Genomic DNA, 16,297 nt, shown 5'->3' on the forward strand with positions numbered 1-16,297 from the left:
CTTGTCGCTGCCTTGTGGACCCCCTTGACGTGAGACCAATGCCAAAAAATTCCTATAATTACCAAAAACCCCAGAAAGAAACTTAGATCGGGAGTTCCGCCACCACAACCCTATGTAGCCACGAAAAATCAATCGAGAGCCTGTTCTGAAACCCTGCCGGAGGGGCAAACCATCATCGGTGGCCATCTTCATCATCCCGGCAGTCTCCATGACGAAGAGGGAGTAGTTCACCCTGTGGGCTGATGGTATGTACTAGTAGCTATGTGTTTGATCTCTCTCTCTCTGTCTCTCTCTCTCTCTTGTGTTCTTGATTTGCCACGATCTTGATGTACCGCGAGCTTTGTTACTATAATTGAATCATATGATGTTTCTCCCCTCTAGCTTCTTGTGATCAATTGAGTTTTACCTTTGAGGGTTCTCTATTATCGGACTGAATACTATTATGGATTTGAGAACACTTGATGTATGTCTTGCGTGGGATACCCGTGGTGACAATAGGGTGTTCTATTGATTCACTTGATGTATGTTTTGGCACTCAACTCACGGATTCCTGAGGTGACATTGGGGTAATCTATGCATAGGGGTTGATGCATGTTTTCATCCTTGTTTCTCTGGTAGAAATCTTGGGGCACCCTTTGAGGTAGTTTCTGTTGGATTGAATATTATGAATCTGAATTTGTTTTATGCATATCATATAATTGACCCATGAATACTTATGGCTACATTGGAGTATCTAGGTGACATTAGGGTTGATTGATGTGTATCATATGGTGTTATTTTACTATGAACTCTAGCGTTGTTTGTGACACTTATAGGAATACCTCAATGGATTGATCAGAAAGAATAACTTTGAGGTGGTTTCGTACCCTGCAAGTAATTTCATCCTATGTTCTCCACGATAGGAACTTTGGAGTGACTTCTGTCGCACGTTGAGGGATTGCCATATGATCTAATTATGTTATCATTGTAGAGAACTTGCACTAGTCAAAGTATGAACCCTAGGCCTTGTTTCCAAGCATTGCAATACCGTTTTCGCTCACTTTTACCACTTAGTACCTTGTTGTTTTTATATTTTTGTATTACAAAAACCTATATCTACTATCCATATTACGCTTGTATCACCATCTCTTCGCCGAACTAGTGCACGGGTCGTCCAACAACCGTTTGAGTTGAAGGGATGCACAAATCCACCTGGTTTGCATACGGGTGTTCTAGCTAAAACGTTTGCGATGAGTTTTTTATATTTAAAAACAGTATTAAACTGCAGCTTGGGCGCCATTAATGGAGGTGATGCGAGCAAGGCAGGAGGCCATGGAAGTCAAAGGGCTCACTTCCCGGTGAGCCTGAACGGCATACAGTTCGCACGATTCCCAGTGAGCCTACACATTGGAGTATAGCTCACACGCCACCCGTTTAGTTAAGCACCTGTCTGCACTGCATCTCCTTGCCAATAAAGAGTGAGGCGTGATGTCACGTCAATGGTTAACAGAACACACACGATTTAAATTATACAAAACGTTTGAGATGTTACAATGGCAGCTATTTGTTTCAAAATGCCTTTGTTGGTTGTTATTCAAGTGCGCCTTCTCTCAAAATGGACACAAAAAATACCACAGCAAGTCGGGTGCCATTCCATGATAGCATGCCAAGTTTCATGAATTTCAGACGAGTTTTAGATTTGTAGAATTTTAAAATAAGTATGTGAACATTTTGCCGGCAATCAACAGTGCCCTGGTGTTTGAAATTCATTCCCATTTCTAGCATGGGACCTAATCATGCACCCAAGGACGCAGATTTGATTTCCCAACCAATTTATATGCACTGGAGCATGTGCATTTAGTTCAAATTTGAATTATGCATATAAAATGCCTAGAAACCCAGTTAATGGATAAAAATGTCCAAACGAACCCCGAAAAATTCCAAAATTTAACACAACACACATGTTGTTCTATGTTGACATTAGAAACTTTTTGAAAGCAATAAGAGGCAATAGATATCTTTTCGTCCCCAAAGGTGGCACATTCCCTACCGAAACCATCAGGCTTGTTGTGAGAAGCTCTGGTTTGTGAGAAGCTTATACCCAAACCTGCCCCAAATTGGAGAAATTTTTTAGCACGCATTTTGATGCCGCTCCTTGATAGCATGCCAAGTTTCATGAATTTCAGACAAGTTTTGGATTTACTAGATTTTAAAACCAGGTATCTCAATGTTTTGTGGTCGACTGACAGTGGCAGGGTGTTTGACATTCATTCCCATTTCTTGCATGGGACCTAAGCAGGCAACCAAGGACAAGGATTTTATTTTTCAACCAATTTATATGCATTAGAGCATGTGCATGTACTTCAAATCCGAATTATGCACATAAAATGCATAGAAAACCTAGTTAATGTATAAAAATATCCAAACGCAGCCCGAAAAATTCCAAAATTTAACACAACACTCCTGTTGTTCTATGTTGACACTAGAGAAAAAATTGAAATCCAGAAGAGGCAATGGATATCGTTTCGTCTAGAAAGGTGAAACATTCCCTTCCGTAACCATGAGGCTTGTTGCGAGAAGCTCTGGTTTGTGAGAACCTTATACCCCAACCTACCTCAAATGGGACAATATTTTTACCATTGCATATTGACGTCGTTACATGATAGCATGTCAAGTTTCATGAATTTCAGATGGGTTTTCAATTTACTAGAATTTTAAAACCATGTATCTCAATGTTAGCGGCCGAGCGACGGTGCCTAAGGTGTTTGACATTCATTCCCATTTCTTGCATGGGACCTAAAGTTGCAACCAAGGACACACATTTGATTTTTCAACCAGTTTATATGCACTGGAGCATGTGCATGTAGTTCAAATTGAATTGTGCACCTGAAATGCCTACAAAACCAACTTAATGTATAAAATTCCCAAACAAACCCTGAATAATTCCAATTTTTTTGACAACACACATATAGTTGCATGTTCACTACAGATAAAAGTTCTAGCAATTCAAAAACCATGCTTTGCAACTATGACCGAATTATGTAGTTCAAATCAAGACAAGAAATCAAGTAGATCGCACACATTTTATTATCACCAACTATGTGAGATGCAACACAAAATATCTTGGAGCACTGTTGGAGTATAGTACGCATACAACTTACGCGAGAAGGTGCGTAGGCTACAGTCCACAACTGGTGTGTCAAGCACACTAGCTCGCTCCTCAAATATCATTTCACCGTTCAATCGTTGCCGGTGAAAGATGGGGACATGGACCCGCGTCGTGAGGGAAACTTCGGCGCCAGTTTTTTCGCTGAACCGATTCCAAATTTTTGGCATCTGTGGAAATATCTACCTCCCTGCCGCTCCCCCTTACCAAAAGCCACATTTCCACTATTTCCGCCTTCCTTTCCAAGTTGAAACCTTCACTCCTTGCTTGCAGCGCCACCTCCTCGCCAATGATCCTCCTTCATGCTGCTCAGCCTCGTCTATCCAGGCAGGTAATCCACACCGACCCTCATTGTAACACCCCGGATGTAACTTTCCCTATTTGTACTCCAACTCTTGCCGTTTCCGGCGTTAAGTTATATTTATTTCTCGGGTTCGGATCTTTGTCTCCGTGTGTTGTTTTCATTTTCAGGCATCTCATATCATGTCATCATGTGCATTGCATTTGCATACGTGTTCATCTCATGCATTCGAGCATTTTCCCCGTTGTCCGTTTTGCATTCCGGCGCTTCGTTCTCCTCCGGTGGTCAATTCTATCTTTCTTTCGTGTGTGGGGATTAAACAATCCCGGATTGGACCGAGTCTTGCCAAGTGGCCTTGGTTTACCACCGGTAGACCGCCTGTCAAGTTTCGTATCATTTGGACTTCGTTTGATACTCCAACGGTTAACCGAGGGACCGAAAAGGCCTCGTGTGTGTTGCAGCCCAACACCCCTTCAATTTGGCCCAAAACCCACCAAACTCTGCTCCATGTCCTAGAGCGTTCGATCACGATCGCGTGGCCGAAAACCGCACCTCATTTGGACTCTCCTAGCTCCACTTATGCCTATATATACACCCCTCCGTTTTCGGATCTCTCCCTCTCCCCGAAACCCTAGATCCACTCGCACCGCGCCCGCCGGACAAATTTTGCACCGACGGACATGTCCGGCCTCGATGCCTACTTGCTGTAAATCGCAGACCGGTGTCAATTTTGAAACGCTTGCCATTTCCAAACCGTAACTCCGATTCCAATGATCTTTATATCGTTTTCAAGAGATTTCATCCCCTCTATCCAGTGGCACCCTTGGAATTCCAAGTTGTGGCCAGGTTCATGCATTTCCTGTCATATCTTGCATTTTGCATCCCGCATCGCATCCCGCATAGCATATCATCATTTCATCATATTGCTTGGTCTTGCATGTGGTTGATTGTATCCTTGTTGCTTGTTTGTCTTGTTTGGGTAGAGCCGGGAGACGAGTTCGCTACCGAGGAGCCCGTTGAGTTTTCTTGTGAGGATCCAGTCAACTCTGACAACTGTGCAGGCAAGATGATCATACCCTCGAAATCACTACTATCTTTGCTATGCTAGTTTGCTCGCTCTTGCTATGCCAATGCTACGATGCCTACCATTTGCTTTTCAGCCTCCCAATTGCCATGTCAACCTCTAACCCACCATGTCCTAGCAAACCGTTGATTGGCTATGTTACCGCTTTGCTCAGCCCCTCTTATAGCGTTGCTAGTTGCAGGTGAAGTTTGGAGGCCGTTCCTTGTTGGAACATCTTTTATTTAATTGTTGGGATATCATTATATTGCCATGTTATCTTAATGCATCTATATACTTGGTAAAGGGTGGAAGGCTCGGCCTCTCGCCTAGTGTTTTGTTCCACTCTTGCCGCCCTAGTTTCCGTCATATCGGTGTTATGTTCCCGGATTTTGCGTTCCTTACGCGGTTGGGTTATAATGGGAACCCCTTGATAGTTCGCCTTGATTAAAGATTTTCCAGCAATGCCCAACATTGGTCTTACCATTTTCCACCTAGCCTTTTTCTTTCCCTTGGGTTCTGCAGACTCAAGGGTCATCTTATTTTAACCCCCCCGGGGCAGTGCTCCTCTGAGTGTTGGTCCCACTGAGCGATGTCCGAGGCTACCAGGGGCAACTCTGGGCTGGCTTACCCGACGTCTGGCTCATCTGAGTGTGCCCTGAGAAAGAGATATGTGCAGCTCCTATCGGGAATTGTCGGCACATTCGGGCGGTGTTGCTGGTCTTGTTTTAACCTGTCGAATTGTCTTGTTGTACCGGGTTACCGAGTCTGATCAGTGTGTCTCGGGTGGAGGTCTATTCCTTCGTTGACCGTGAGAGCTTATCATGGGCTAAGTTGGGACTCCCCTGCAGGGATTGAACTTTCGAAAGCCGTGCCCGCGGTTATGGGCAGATGGGAATTTGTTAATGTCCGGTTGTAGATAACTTGAACCTTAATTTATTAAAATGAATCAACTGAGTGTGTTACCGTGATGGCCTCTTCTCGGCGGAGTCCGGGAAGTGGACACGGTGTTGGAGTTATGCTTGCGCAGGTTGTTCCTCTAGATTCTCGCTCGTGCTTTGCCCCCTCTTCTCGCTCTCTTTTGCGGATAAGTTAGCCACCATACATGCTAGTCGCTTGCTGTAGCTCCACATATATTTGCCTTATCCACTCCTATAAGCTTAAATAGTCTTGATCGCGAGGGTGCGAGATTGCTAAGTCCCCATGGCTCACAGATACTATAACTTCAGATGTAGGTCTAGGTGATTCCGCTCCAGGTGATGAGTACGAGCTCAAGTGGGAGTTTGACGAGGACTCTCAACGTTACTATGTGTCTTTTCCTGATGATCAGTAGTGGTGCCTAGTTGGGGTTCGATTCAGGGCCTTGTCGCATGTTGGGTTTTCTTCTATTTTGGCGCCGTAGTCGGGCCATGAGTGTTTGTTTGATGGATGTTATTTATGTACTCTGATGTGACGTGGCGAGTGTAAGCCAACTATGTTCTCCCCCTTTTATTCTATTATACATGGGATGTTGTAATGATTGCCTGACTTGCGACATTACTTTCAATGCGGTTATGCCTCTAAGTCGTGCCTCGACACGTGGGAGCTATAGCCGCATCGAGGGCGTTACACCCATCCTCCTCCTCCTTCCACATCCCACATGCCCCAACCGCCGGCGCAACACCTTCCACCCAAATCACCGACCCCTCCACCAAATAAGCGCCGCCCTAAGCCATGGTGCACGCAGTATAGCCAGGATCTCAAGGAGCATTTAGCAGCGGAGAAACAAATCATGGCCGCATGCGTAGATGAGGTCGCGATGGCTGCCATTTGTGCCGACCTCTAGATCTTGGAGCAGCACCTCGTCGTCGAGGCCATCGTCGACTCCTCGCGCGCTGACGACGCAACGCGTTTGGCTGCTTTAAACGACTGTTCGTGGCGTTTTCTCAAGCCCACCCTCGGTGCGTTCGACAAAGCCTATGAGGTGTTTTGACAGCATGCACGTGCTTACCTCATCTCAAGAGCCAGCAGGTTGGTGCTTGGAGCGGCTCAGGCAACTCACCACTACGACGAGGGTACCCACGATGCGGAGGCCTCACCCTCTTCCATGTCCAAGTAGTCAATCATCATGGATATCTCCGACAATGATGAGAAGCTTGTCTTATTAGCTCACTATAAGCACCCATTTTCAGTTTGCTAGCTACTGCCTTTCCGTAACAAATTCTAGTGAATTGTGCTATCTACCTTTACCATGCAATTTGTTGCTCTAGTGTATATGTTCTATATGTCGTGCAATGTGGTGCTCACTTATTAACTGTTTGGTTAATTAGTTGTCGTGTTCCGTTAACTCTTTGGTTCAATTCTGCAAATGTGATGTTCAATTCTTCAGGGTATCTTCCATGTGAGAAATAAATTGAATTTTTCTTTACAAAATACATGAGAAACAAATATAATTGCTATACTTCCAAGTTTTCAAGCATGCTTGGTTTGGTTAACTGTCTGATCTTCTAGTATGTTATACATTGTGCAGTGTGGTGCTCAGTTAACATTTGGTTCATTTGTTGTGGTGTTTAGTTAACTGTTTGGTTCAATTCTGCATTGCGATGTTCAATTGTTGTGGGTGCATTCTGTTATTGTATACCATGTGATAAATAATTGAATTTGGTTGTACTAAATACATGAGAAACAAATACAATTGCTATATTTCCAAGTTGTTAAGCATGCTTGGTTTGGTTAACTGTCTGATCTTCTATTAGGAGTATATTATATTGTGCAATGTGGTGCTTAGTTAACGTTTGGTTCATTTGTTGTGGTGTTTCGTTAACTATTAGGTTCTATTCTGCAATGCGATGTGCAATTGTTGTGGGTGCATTCTATTATTGTATACCATGTGAGGAATAAATTGAACTTGGTTGTACTAAATGCATGAGATACAAACACAATTGCTATATTTCCAAGTTGTCAAGCATGCTTGGTTTGGTTAGATGTCTGAACTTCCATTAGGAGTATGTTATATTGTGCAATGTGCTGCTCAGTTAATGTTTGGTTCATTTGTTGTGGTGTTTAGTTAACTACTTGGTTCAATTCTGCAATGCGATGTCCAATTGTCGTGGGTAGAATTTTGTATTGTTGTGCATGTGAGGAATAAATTGAATTTGGTCGTGATACGTCTCCAACATATCTATAAGTTTTTATTGTTCCATGCTATTATATATTATGTTTTGGATGTTTAACGAGCTTATTTATACAGTTTTATATTATTTTTGGGTCTAACCTATTAACCGGAGGCCCAGCCCAACTTGTTGTTTTTGCCTATTTCAGTGTTTCGCAGAAATAGAATATCAAACGGAGTCCAAATGGAATGAAACCTTCGGGAGCGTGATTTTTGGAACAAGCGTGATCCAGAGGACTTGGAGTGGACGTCAAGAAACCAACGAGGAAGCCACGAGGCAGGGGGTGCGCCTACCCCCTAGGCACGCCCTCCACCCTCGTGGGCCCCTCGTGGCTCCACTGACCTACTTCTTCCTCCTATATATACGTACGTACCCTGAAAACATCAGAGAGCACCACGAAAACCTAATTCCACCACCGCAACCTTCTGTACCCGTGAGATCCCATATTGGGGCTTTTTTCGGCACTCCGTCGGAGGGGGCATTGATCACGGAGGGCTTCTACATGAACACCATAGCCTCTCCGATGATGTGTGATTAGTTTACTTCAGACCTTCAGGTCCATAGTTATTAGCTAGATGGCTTCTTATCTCTCTTTGGATCTCAATACAAAGTTCTCCTCGATCTTCTTGGAGATCTATTCGATGTAATCTTCTTTTTACGGTGTGTTTGTCGAGATCCGATGAATTGTGGGTTTATGATCAAGATTATCTCTGAATAATATTTGAATATTTTCTGAATTCTTTTATGTATGATTGGTTATCTTTGCAAGTCTCTTCGAATTATCAGTTTGGTTTGGCCTACTAGATTGATCTATCTTGCAATGGCAGAAGTGCTTAGCTTTGGGTTCAATCTTGCGGTGCTCGATCCCAGTGACAATAGGGGAAACGACACGTATTGTGTTGTTGCCATCGAGGATAAAAAGATGGGGTTTATATCATATTGCATGAGTTTATCCCTCTACATCATGTCATCTTTCTTAAAGCATTATCCGTTTTTATGAACTTAATACTCTAGATGCATGCTGGATAGCGGTCGATGTGTGGAGTAATAGTAGTAGATGTAGGAAGGAGTCGGTCTACTTGTCACGGACGTGATGCCTATATACATGACCATACATAGATATTCTCATAATTATGCTCAATTCTATTAATTGCTCGACAGTAATTTGTTTCCCACCATAATACTTATGTTATCTTAAGAGAAGCCACTAGTGAAACATATGGCCGCCGGGTCTATTTTCCATCATACAAGTTTCCAATCTGTTTTATTTTGCATTCCTTACTTTTAATTTATATCATAAAAATACCAAAAATATTTTTCTTATTATTATTATCTCTATCAGATCTCACTCTTGCAAGGGGTCATGAAGGGATTGACAACCACTTTATCGCATTGGTTGCGAGGTTCTTATTTGTTTGTGTAGGTACGAGGTGACTCGCGCGTGGTCTCCTACTAGATTGATACCTTGGTTCTCAAAAACTGAGGGAAATACTTACGCTGCTTTGCTGCATCACCCTTTCCTCTTCAAGGGAAAACCAACGCATGCTCAAGAGGTAGCAAGAAGGATTTCTGGCGCCGTTGCTGGGGAGATCTACGCACAAGTCAAGACATACCAAGTACCCATCACAAACTCTTACCCTTCGCATTACACTATTTTCCATTTGCCTCTCGTTTTCCTCTCCCCCACTTCACCCTTGCCGTTTTATTCACCCTCTTTTCCTTTCGCCCTCTCTTTCCATTCTCTTTTTCTTCGCTTGTTTGCTTGTGTGTTGGATTGCTTGCTTGTCACGATGGATCAAGATACTACTAAATTGTGTGACTTTGCCAATACCAACAATAATGATTTTATTAGCACTCCAATTGCTCCTCTTACCGATGCAGAATCTTGTGAAATTAATACTGCTTTGCTGAATCTTGTCATGAAAGATCCGTTTTCTGGTCTTCCTAGTGAAGATGCCGCTACCCATCTAAACAACTTTGTAGATTTGTGTGTTTGCAGAAGAATAAAGATGTGGATAATGATATTATTAAACTTAAGCTATTTCAGTTTTCACTTAGAGATCGTGCTAAAGCTTGGTTTTCGTCTTTGCCTAAAAATAGTATTGATTCGTGGAATAAGTGCAAAGATTCTTTTATCTCTAAGTATTTTCCTCCCGCTAAGATCATCTCTCTTAGAAACGATATTCTGAATTCTAAACAACTTGATCATGAGCATGTTGCACAATCACTTTATGGATGATTATACAAAAATTTTATGCCGGATTGAATTTTTCTTCTAGAAATATTTTAGATTCGGCCGCGAGAGGCACTTTGATGGAAATCACTTTAGGAGAAGCTACTAAACTCCTAGATAATATTATGGTTAATTATTCTCAATGGCACACTGAAAGATCTACTAGTAAAAAGGTGCATGCAATTGAAGAGATTAATGTTTTGAGTAGAAAGATGGATGAACTTATGAAATTGTTTGCTAATAAGAGTACTCCTACTGATCCCAATGATATGCCTTTGTCTGCTTTAATTGAGAATAATAATGAATCTATGGATGTGAATTTTGTTGGTAGGAACAATTTTGGTAACAACGCGTATTGAGGTAATTCTAATTCTAGGCCGTTTCCTAGTAATTCCTCTAATAATTATGGTAGTTCCTACAACAATTCTTATGGAAATTATAATAAGATGCCCTCTGATTTTGAATCTAGTATTAAAGAATTTATTAGTTCGCAAAAGAGTTTCAATGCTTTGATTGAAGAAAAAATGCTTAAGATTTATGAATTGGCTAGGAACGTGGATAGAATTTATCTTGATGTTGATTCTTTGAAACTTAGATCTATTCCACCTAAGCATTATATCAATGAGTCTCTCAAAGCCATGAGAATTTCCATTGATGAGTGCAAGGAAAGAACCGCTAGGATGCGTGCTAAGAAAGATTTCTTTGTGAAGGTGTGTTCTTCTAGTTTTCATGATAATAAGGGTGAAGATCTAAAAGTGATTGATGTGCCCCCTATTAAATCCTTGTTTTGCAATATGAATCTTGATAATGATGGGACTGGAGATGAGTCAACTTTCGTTAGAAGGCGTCCCAAAAATTCGGAGTTTTTAGATATTGATGCAAAAATTGGTAAAAGTGGGATTGAAGAGGTTAAAACTTTAGATAGCAATGAACCCACTATCTTGGATTTCAAGGAATTTAATTATGATAATTGCTCTTTGATAGATTGTATTTCCTTGTTGCAATCTGTGCTAAATTCTCCTCATGCTTATAGTCAAAATAAAGCTTTTACTAAACATATCGTTGATGCTTTAATGCCATCTTACGAAGAAAAACTTGAGTTGGAAGTTTCTATCCCTAGAAAATGTTATGATGAATGGGAACCTACAATTAAAATTAAAATTAAAGATCATTAATGCTATGCTTTGTGTGATTTGGGTGCTAGTGTTTCCACGATCCCAAAAACTTTGTGTGATTTGCTAGGTTTCCGTGAATTTGATGATTATTCTTTAAACTTGCACCTTGCGGATTCCACTATTAAGAAACCTATGGAAAGAATTAATGATTTTCTTATTGTTGCAAATAGGAATTATGTGCCCATAGATTTCATTTTTCTTGATATAGATTGCAATCCTTCATGTCCTATTATTCTTGGTAGACCTTTCCTTAGAACGATTGGTGCCATTATTGATATGAAGGAAGGGCATATTAGATTCCAATTTCTGTTAAGGAAAGGCATGGATCACTTCCCTAGAAAGAAAATTAAATTACCATATGAATATATTATGAGATCCACTTATGGATTGCCTACCAAAGATGACAGTACCTAGATCTATTCTTGCTTTTATGCCAAGCTAGGGGCGTTAAACGATAGCTCTTGTAGGGAGGCAACCCAATTTTATTTTTGTTCCTGTTTAGTAATAACTAATTTATCTAGCCTCTTTTTTGGTTGTGTTTTTTGTTTTTAATTAGTGTTTGTGCCAAGTAGAACCGGTGGGATAACTTGGGGAAAGTCTTTTTGATCTTGCTGTAAAAAACAGAAACTTTAGCGCTCACGAGAATTGCTGCGGTGCTATTTAGTTAATTATTTTCGCAGATGATTAATAGATAAATTCCTCACGTCCATCAATTTATTTTGGAATTTTTGGGGTTCCAGATGTATGCGTTTGATACAGATTACTACAAACTGTTCTGTTTTTGACAGATTCTGTTTTTCGTGTGTTGTTTGCTTATTTTGATGAATCTATCACTAGTAATGGAGTTTATAAACCATAGAAAGGTTGGAATACAGTATGTTTTACACCCATATAAATAAATAATAAGTTCATTACAGTACCTTCAAGTGGTGTTTTGTTTTCTTTCGCTAACGGAGCTCACGAGATTTTCTGTTAAGTTTTGTGTTGTGAAGTTTTCATGTATTGGGTAAAGATTTGATGGATTATGGAACAAGGAGTGGCAAGAGACTAAGCTTGGGGATGCCCAAGGCACCCAAAGGTAAAATCCAAGGACACCAAAAATCCTAAGCTTGGGGATGCCGTGGAAGGCATCCCCTCTTTTGTCTTCGTTCATCGATCACTTTACTTGGAGCTATATTTTTATTCACCACATGACATGTGTTTTGCTTGGAGCGTCTTGTATGATTTGAGTCTTTGCTTTTTAGTTTACCACAATCATCCTTGCTGTACACACCTTTTGAGAGAGACACACATGATTCAGAATTTGTTAGAATACTCTATGTACTTCACTTATATCTTTTGAGCTATATAGTTTTTCCTCTAGTGCTTCACTTATATCTTCTAGAGCACGGTGGTGGTTTTATTTTACAGAAATAATTGATCTCTCATTCTTCACTTATATTATTTTGAGAGTCCTTTAGAACAGCATGGTAATTTGCCTTTCGGCATAATAAAAACTTTCATATAAGTGCATTGAATACTATGAGAAGTTTGATACTTGATAATTGTTTTGAGCTATGGTCTTTTCCTACCAATCTATCTCCCTAGGAGCATGCGCGTAGTACTTTGTTTCGATAACTAATAGATTTTTGCAATAAGTATGTGAGTTCTTTATGACTAATGTATCCTATTATGGCATTTTGTTGGGGAACGTAGTAATTTCAAAAAAAAAATCCTACGCACACTCAGGATCATGGTGATGCATAGCAACGAGCGGGGAGAGTGTGTCCACGTACCCTCTTAGACCGAAAGCGGAAGCGTTAGCACAACGCAGTTGATGTAGTTGTACGTCTTCATCATCCGACCCATCCAAGTACCAAACGTATGGCACCTCTGAGTTCAGCACACGTTCAACTCGATAACGTCCCACAAACTCCGATCCAGCAGAGCTTCACGAGGCGAGCGACGGAGTGGGGCAGGCGCGGCCGGCCGAAGTAGGCACGACCAGGTGCGGTGGTTCCGCAGGTGGCGATGTGCGAGCGGGCGCACACGGCGTCCATGGGCGCGGGCGTCGGCAGGGGATGTGGCCGGGGCGCGGGGGAGCGGGTGCATGGGTCGCAGGCGGAGTAGCGGGGCTGGAGCAAGGTGCGGGCGGGAGTCGGCGGCGAGGTCGCGCTCTGAAGCGGTGCGAGGAGAGGCAGAGAGGGGGGAAGGCCAGGAGCGGGGTCACGCGGTGGAGCGCGGCGGCAGGGTTGGGACGGTGAGCGGGCGGAGTGCGTGGGCACGCGCGGGTGCAGGCCAAGCTGGGCGCGAGCAAGGGAGGCCCAAGTCGCGGGCGACGAGCAGCGTCGAGGGGGAGCGGGGTCGGGCGGCGCACGGGAGGCCGTTGGGAGGAGCAACACCACCGGGGAAACGGGGCAGGAGATGCAGCGCGCAGGGATAGCGAGCGGCCGGAGCGGGGAACGAACCGAGCGGCGGTTACGGTGAGCGTGCACGGGGCGCGGTCCGGCTGCGAGGCGAGGGAGAGAGGAGGACCGGGGTCCTCACCGGTGTTGTAGCGGTTCGGGCAATGCGCTCAGGGAGGAGTCGTGGCCATGTCCGGCGAGGAGACGAGGACGACGGGGCGGCGTCGCGGCGGCGGGAAGGCGGGCGCAGTCCGGTGGGGATGAGGATGGGGATGCGGCGACGTTGGGGCAGCGTTAGGCGGCTTCGGGTCCTCGTGCGGCGGCGGGGGTCGACAACGACAAGTGGCGATGGTGAGGCAGGGGTCGAGGCCGCGGCAACGGCGCTGACGGCGCTCCGGCAGAGAGAACCGAGAGGGAGAGAGCCGAGCGAGGGGGGGATATCTGGGGCTGACGAGGACGAGGGGGAGACTTATCCCCTCGGCGGCGTGGGTGGTGCAAGTGGGATGGCCTGGCCGACCGGCTGGATGGCCAGCTGGGCCACATGGCCCACTAGGGGGTGGGGGCCTTTTCTTTTCTTTTATTTTTTTGATTTGCCTCTGTATCCTATTTAAAAGAGCTACTGAATTATTTTTGTTAAATATGGCACTTTGCAGAAAAATAGATAGGAACAAAGTGAAGTTGCATAACAAATTTGGGGTCAGAAGGAGTTGGCTAACCATTTTTAGAAACTTGAAAGGCCAATTTAATTATTGTTGGACCACAAGATAAAATCCTAGGGGCGTTTTGGGAACTCAAATGAGGTTAGTTCCAACATGACAAATATCCAAGGATTATTTGCCACACTTTGAACATTTTAGTTTTCATGTTTGGCAATTTGAATTTTGGACTTGGATTTGAATTTGAAATTTGAACAGGTTTCGAACCAACGTGAGTTTAACAACAGTAATCATGATGATGTGGCATCATTAGGAGGGAATTACTGTAGCTTAATCATCGGGGCATCACACCCCTCCACCCATTTGTCTGCGGGCTCATGTTCTACTACAAGCTGGATTTTCATGATCCGGCACCCCATTGCATCCTCAACATCTCGGCGTTTATCGTTGTGTGCGAGGCCTTCCTCCGCATCAGGCCCCATTTCAGCCTATGGCTGAAGACCTTCAATGTCAAACCGAAGGTGGTGGTTGGCCAGCAAGCAGAGTGCGGAGGTGCCATGGTGGGCAAAATGCCTAACGTCACCTGGCTCGAAGGCTCCTATGTGGAGACCATAAAGGGGTGGCTATCGGGGTGGTTCTACATCACCGAGCCGCACGACACCAAATTTCGATCCGGAATCCCCACCCGGCTCACTTCCTAGAAAGAGAAGGGCCTATCATGTGGTTCCTCGGTAGAGCTAACCCGACTCCAGACCTGCATCAGGAACATGATGAGCAAGAAAATCAAGCTCGTCAACGTGATCCAGGTCATGCTCTTCCGGCAGATTCTCCCGTGTCAACGACGGGCATTCAATTTGTGGGAGTTCGACCCGGCCAAGCACCAGACGCTGCGAGAGCTCTATGACACGACGCACAAGGACGTCTGGAGGGTGCTGTTCAAGGGTGCTGAGGTACTTCCATCCCTCACCGAGGACCGCGGAGTCAGCGCAAAGTGCCATGCCAATCCGGTAAGTTTTTATATCTTACAGGGTATTTATTTTCCCTAGTTAAATCACGTGCGGGATCTAAGCTTCCATGTCATTAATAGGACTGGATACAGACAGTGGAGGATCTTGATTGCCCAGCCCCCTGCCTGAAGATCTTGCAGATGCTCTCTTAACGGAGATGCTGGCTCCGGCACCTTAAGAGGTGCCGACGAAGAAGACCAAGAAGAAGGCCACGGGGACCCGAAAGGGTCTCCAGCCCAAGGTTGTATCGGACTCATCGTCCGATGACTCCGACGTGCACTCCTCCCACGAAAACGAGGAGGAGGAGGAAAGTTCTCCCCCCAGCCCGGGGAGACAAGAAAAGGAAGGCCGAACCAACCGGGGAGGCCGAAGGGTCCAAGAAGGGAAGGACCCTCCCTCCGGACTGCTCCACGATGGCCGCGTACAGTGGTGACGAGTGGCTACCCAGGGTCAAGCCCCTGGCGAAGTCGTAAGTATCCGGACACCATAGTAATTCATGGTATGTTTTATTCCACTGCTTCTCCTCATGCCAAACATGATTGTGCAGTCCGTCCCGAGCTCATCTCGACGTATCTTCGTCGAGCGGTTCATTGGACTCGTCGGATATGAACATCGGTTCTCTTCTGACCGCCTCCACCCCTCTCCCTACGGACAATGTCGAGGTGTTGTCTCGAAAGGCACCAAGCCGAGGGGAGGTGGTCCTGGAGGCGCCTCGAGGCGACCTCTCGGACCCTGGACGCAAAGGGAGCAAAACTCCCACGGGCTCCGAGTTCGGCCCCCAGCCGAACACTGTGCCGGAACCTTCGATGGTTTCGGACTCCGGCAGGCGATCCCCCGTTAAGGGGGGCCAGCCGCCCGTGCCGGTGTCCTCTGTCCATCTAGAGGCACCGGAAAACTTGCTGGAAGTGCTTCGCGGCGCTTCCATCGACGAAGAGCACCGCACTATCATGAGTGCGGTGATCGAGAAAGTTTAGTCCGCCAAAAATAGACTGGCCGAAGCTTGCGCCAGCCTCCTAACAGGCTTTGAGGAAAGCAATCAAAATATCTGATGCTCTGTCAGCGTTCTGGAAGAAAGGCCGAATAGAGGATCAAATGATGACTCAGGAGTCTAATCAGAATATGTCTATGTGTATGTGGAGGCTTCATTGCTGGCCGCTGCCGCACGTACTGCGGAGGTCTCTGCA

Source organism: Triticum urartu, chromosome 4, assembly GCF_003073215.2.
Source record: "Triticum urartu cultivar G1812 chromosome 4, Tu2.1, whole genome shotgun sequence".
NCBI classification, from domain to species: Eukaryota; Viridiplantae; Streptophyta; class Magnoliopsida; order Poales; family Poaceae; genus Triticum; species Triticum urartu.